Below are 6,179 nucleotides of genomic sequence, written 5' to 3'. Positions count from 1 at the left end.
TAAGCTATAAAAATTAATAAGTAAGATATAATAGAAAAGTAAAAGTAAGATGAATTGTGAGGTTAGGACAGGTAATGTATGCCATAATAGCCTCCAAACCTACAATGTGTAATGCTAAAAGGAATATGATCAGTTATAAGAAACAGGGCCTTTAAAAGGTAAACAAAACAACAGTTTAGGAGCAACAAAACTATTCCAGGTACCAAGAGCAGAGAGAAATTTCTTTCATGAGTACTCATATAGAAAGTAATATATAATGTATTAAATCATATCCTTAATAGTATCTTTACAGTTAATATAATATGTTTTATGGGGTTATGTGTAGACTATCTTTCAACATATAAATACTGTAATGCCAAAGAACAATGCTTACCATTTATCCTTAAATTTCATAAAGCACAATTATAATCATGCTCTCATCATTAAATATTTCAGATCAATTGATATCACTATAAGTTGCACTGATTACAACATGAAATTCTGCTCATCGATGTTTAGTCCTCAGAGTTTGTATATACAAATATTTGTAACAGTAAAAAAAAAAAAAAAAAAAAAAATTCTGTTGAAATCCTAAGGGAAGGGTCTGGGAAGCATGATAAACTTTCTCTGAAAATGTTGATTTAGCATGCTCCTGGGATGAAATAGCAAAGAAAAGCAGGGTTTTCAGAGATAAAACCAACAAAACTGTCCTGTCTGTCTCAAAGGGGCATAAAAAAGAATACTACCATGTAAGCATTATACAGCTTCAAAATTAATGGTTAGAGTTATGTTTTAAGACAAAACTATAATCAAACAACCTAAATTGACAATTTAAATACAAATATAGCATTATAAGCTGTGAACTCTTTCATTGATTGCCCCTAATTAGCTTCATGGATTATTTCTGCATGGCTTATTCCCAATTCTTTCCTAGCCCTCCTAGGAATAACTTATTTAACTGATCTCTATGACCAGCACTCTTACCACAAGATTTTGTGTGTGTGTGTGTGTGTGTGCGCGCGCGCGCGCGCGCGTGTGTGTGTCTGTGTATCTATGTGTCTGTGTGTCTGTGTAGAGAGAGAGAGAAAGAGAGAGAGAGGGAGAGTCTATTCAGGCTGCTGTAACAAAATACCATAGGCTGGATGGCTTATAAACAACAGAAATTTATTTCTCATAGTCTGAAGGCTGGGAAGTTCAAGATCAACATGTCAGCAGATTCAGTGTCTCCTGAGAGCCTGCTTCTTCACAGGCTTGCATCTTCTCACTGTGCCCTCATGGGAGTCCTTTTGGGGGGCCTCTTTTATAAGGGCAATAATCCCATTCTTGAGGACTTCACCCTCATGACTTAATTACCTCTCCAAAGCCCCACCTCTAACAGCTTCACCTCAGGAGTTAGGATTTTAACTATAAAATTTGAGAGGACATAAACATTCATTCAATCCATTGCATATACACATATGCATGTATAATATCACAAAGATATATTTAAATGTAAAGAATAATTCACACATTAAATATCTTAATATTTTATACAAGAAACTGATGATTGCTATGCTACCTCTGCCTGCAAAGCTCATCTGTCCTACTTTCAGTCATTAGCACAGTACTTTGGGGTACGCCTCCTCCCAGTGATTTCACTGCATCAGCCCCGTGTCAATGGAGGGAGCTCGGACAGACCTAAACACTGTCTAGCTCTGTGGACAGCTCCCTGCGAAAGCTATCAGCCACTCATATATTGGAGATTCTGAAGCCTTTTATTACCAGACTGTTAAAATCACTCTGGCTGACCCTAACTCTCAGGAAAAAATTGGGTCATTAAATGACTCTACCCACTTACATTTTGAAATGACAAATCGTAACACCTACTAGGAAACTTCAAAATCAACCCCAATTAATTTGGGGCTCAGTTTCTGTTTCTTTCTACCTCCCAGAAATCCTACTAGTTTTTCATAAGGCTTTGATAGAGTCCAGATTCCCTCTCTTCATCAGAAATTGATTTTAGCGTTCTTTACTCTGAGGTAAGGATAGATCACAAATACCAGCAAACAAATTTATTTCAGTGTAGGTTCAGCTCCTTCAGTGTAGGTCCATGGCTTATTCAATTCCATGTCTCTTGTCCCTAACTCACAGTGCCTGGCACAAATAGTAGGCCCAAAATAAAGGTTAACCTTAAATGAGTATATAAATAATTTATTATGAGAAATAGAACCACCAAGAATATTTTATCATCTCAACTAATTAACATAATTACTTCTAAGGGAGAAATCAAATTAAGGTCAGAAGATAGTCCAGATATAATAAGGGAAATCGTCTTAAGACATTAAGGGATACTCTCATAAGACTGGAGAACCTTTGTAAGTCACCACATCGGGTATATCATGTGGCAGGAATATACTGGTCAAACTAATGATATTAATAGTTATAGTCGATAAGAATTTTAATAGGGATCCCAGGAAGATGGGGGCAGTAGCATCATAATTTTTCCATTTTTCCAAATCCTCACATAAAAACAGAAAGAACAAGATAGAAAAGTCAAAGCCCATGAATAATATTTATTTAAAAACTGGAAAACAAGGTGTGCTTGCAAACCACCAAATCAAATGGGTACAGGTGAACCACTAACAGCCACAAAACTTGTATAAGATTGATGTCCATTTGGTTGAAAAAGCAAAGTAGCAATTAGCCAGTTTCTGATGGATTTGAGAACAAACCTTTTTATTGGTTTATCAGGTCCTCCGTGACTGAGTTGCTGATTAGAGTCAGGAGTGCTAGGAGAGGGCAAAATAATGAAGAGAAAGTGCTGGGAACACACCAAAATTGAACAGAATAGGGGAAAAAATATAAGAATATGTAGACCAAAGTAGTTTAGGCAAACAAAACTAGAAAACCCTAGAAAGCTAGTCACAATATGTTTAACACCACAGAAAATAAGGAGCTCTGTGAAATTAAAAAAAAAAAAAACTTTCCTGAAACCCACTTCATTTCCTAAAGTTTAGAAGATTTTCACATAAAAAAATAAGCTGAGGAAAAGTATCAAAGTCAAAACCCAAAGTTATTATTTAAAACTGACAGTAATAAGCTAAATCTCACACACACAGAGACTTCAGATTATATATAGTTCATGTTCATATCTGAGAGTGTGTAATCTTTCTTTTTGCTGATACTGGTTCCTTCACACTAAGTACCATGAACTATTAAAGGTCTACTGCATAGAGAATACACATAATTAATTTTTCCGAGAAATGAACCCATGAACCAAGTAAATCTGTAAGGGTCAGAATCAAGAAGATTGCTAAGCCTTCACAGGATAGCCTTGCCTGACTTTGGTTGCCTGACATGGTACCTATGTGACCTTGCTGTCAGCCTGGAAAATCTATTTTCGTTCTTCAAGTCTTCGTTCAGTTTCCCAAAGAATATCCAGCAGGAGCATACAGGGATGCTCAGAGCCCTTGGAAGATTGCCTCTTATAATCATCTTTATTTGCACTACTTTGCATTTAATTCTCTACCTCATGCTATGCAAATGCATCTTTGCTTTATGTCCAACAGCATGGCTGGGAAAGACTAGACAGTCATGCCTTTATTAAACGCCAAAGCATATCAAAAGAGAAACAGAGAGCGTAACACAGATCTCGATTGGCTTATACAAAACTTTCTGTTGCACAGGCCCCCATTTCATCTCTTGGGGCCTTAGGCAAGGAAGGTGGCTGTAGAGGTCCTCTTTTTAATTAACTGAGCTTTACTCTTTCTTATCCATACAAATCCTCTTCTGGACCAGGAGTCTCACATTTATCAGACACCATTTTGTCACATGGTCTTGTTTTTCACACTTTTGGAGCCAAGTCTTTGTCATTCTGCCATTTCTGTGACTCTTCCACATCCCCCTTCTATTTTTAAGGGCGATTATACTGTCCCTACCTTGTCCTACCCAACTCGGGCTGCTATGGCAGGATACCACAGATTGAGTGGCTTACACAACAGACATTTATTTTCTCACAGTTCTGAATGCTAGAAGCCCAAGATCAGAGAGCCAGCATGATCAAGTTGATCGAATTCTCAAAAAAGCTTTCTTCCCCGGTTTGCAGGTAGCTGCCTACTCACCTGGTGCTCATGTGGCCTTTCCTCTGTGCATGTTTATGGAGAAAGAGGTATTTCTCTCTCTTCTTCTCATAAAAGCTCTAATCCTATCATGAGGGCTTTGCTCTCATGACCTAATCCAAACCCAATTAATTACCTCCTAAACTTCCCATCTCCACATACCATCACACTAGGGGTTAAGGTTTCTGCATATGAGTTTAGGAGGGACACAAACATTCCGTCCATAACACATTTGACTAATCCAGGATAATCTCCCATTTTAAAGTCACCTGAATAGCTAAATTATTCCAGCTGCAACTTTAATTCCCCTTTGACGTGTAACCTAATGTTCAGAGGTTCTGGAATTGGGATGTAGACATGTTTGGGGGACCATTATTCTATCTCCCAGAATGGCTTTCTCAAAAGAATTATTAGTAAATAGCTAGTAGGAGCTAGAAAATATTGGGGGGGGGGGGAGTATGTATCTCCACTACTTCTGATATTTCTTTCCCAGAAAGAACTCACTAAGTGTCATTACTGGCTTCTCTTTACTCAGAAGAAATGGAGTGATTTATCTGAGTGGTAAATTTGAAAAGAACAAATTGGGTGGGCATGCTTGGCTCAGAATCCCTTCGCCCCCTTCCTTCCTTTCAGGAATGAGGTGCTTAGAGGGAGTATTCCTGTCACTCTCTCTCCGGAGACTCCACCCTCGCTGGGAGCCAACCTTAGAGGGAGGTTGGGTAGTAAAGTTTTTCCTAAGCCTGGGCTTCCCTTCGTGGGGGTGAGTGGGGTAACCTATCTGGCTAACAGATCTTGGGCAAAAATCAGAAGATTTGGTGATATCAAAATAAGGGTGATATTTTGGCCACATCTCCCAACTCCTATTTCTCAGACTCTTCAGAATCCAGGTGAGAAAGAGGAGTACCTTTCTTGAGATTCCATCATAAACCTCGAGAAGAAGCACTTAATTCATATGATGTTATTCATTTTCCCAGGGTGTCTCATTTCTCCACAAGTGACTATTTTTTGAGGACAGAGTATGTGGGAAACCATACAGCATAGTGGTGAAGAGTGTGGGTGTTGATTACACTGCCTGGGTTCAAATGGTGGCTCCACCACTTAACACTGAGTGATGCTTGGCAAGATACTTTACCTCTTTGTGCCTCCATTTCCCACCTGTAAAATAGGAATATTAATGCCTCCTTCTTAGAGTTATTGTGAGTAGTAAGTGAGATCACAGAAATGAGGCACTTAGAACAGTGCCTTTGCAGCAGTGCACATTGTAAACATTGAGGCATGCTGTATATTATTATGTCTTATACAGATCTCTGCTCCAGATTGTATGTAGTACAGTTGACCCTTAAACAACTTGAGGGTTAAGGCCACCAGCCCCCACCCTACGCAGTTGGAAATTTATGCATAACACTTGACTCTCCAGAAACTTAACTACTAACAGCTTACTGTTAGCCAATAAGTAGTTGATTAAAGCATATTTTTTATGTTATATGTATTATACATTATGGTCTTATAATAAAGTAAGCTAGAGAAAAGAAAATGTTATTAAAACCATAAGAAAGAAAAAATAAATTTTCAGTATTTATTGAAAAAGTACACATATAAGTGGATTCCTGCAGTTCAAATCTGTGTTGTTCAAGAGGAATCCTAAAAATAAAAAAAATAAAAATTTTTTAAAAATATTTTTTAATGAAACAGGGTTCTCTGCAGTAGGAACGATGCGTTATTCACCTTTGTATTCCCTGGAAAAGTACAGTGCCTAACACAGAAGAGAACTTAATGCATGTTTTCATTTTTTAAATTAATGGCAAATGCATTTTGTCCAATTTTGCATTGGAAACTGTAGCCCAAGGATAATCTCAAAGCATTTTGCGATTGCCTAATGCAATCATGAGGCGTTGCTGCCCTCTAGTGGAAGAAATTATGTAGAGCACATAAAGGTGTTACGCTTTAGTAGGTTAAGTGACTTCTTAAAAAATAACAATTTTTCTACACAAATATTTTTTCCAAATATTCATACATTTTAAAACATGTTTCAAAATTTGCATTAACATGTTTAATGAATGTAAAATTTATTTACATTCATAATCTAGTCCCTTTGGGAAGTCA

Source organism: Rousettus aegyptiacus, unplaced genomic scaffold (assembly GCF_014176215.1).
Source record: "Rousettus aegyptiacus isolate mRouAeg1 unplaced genomic scaffold, mRouAeg1.p scaffold_m13_p_4, whole genome shotgun sequence".
In the NCBI taxonomy this organism is placed as follows: Eukaryota; Metazoa; Chordata; class Mammalia; order Chiroptera; family Pteropodidae; genus Rousettus; species Rousettus aegyptiacus.
Note: the sequence above shows the minus strand (reverse complement) of the source record.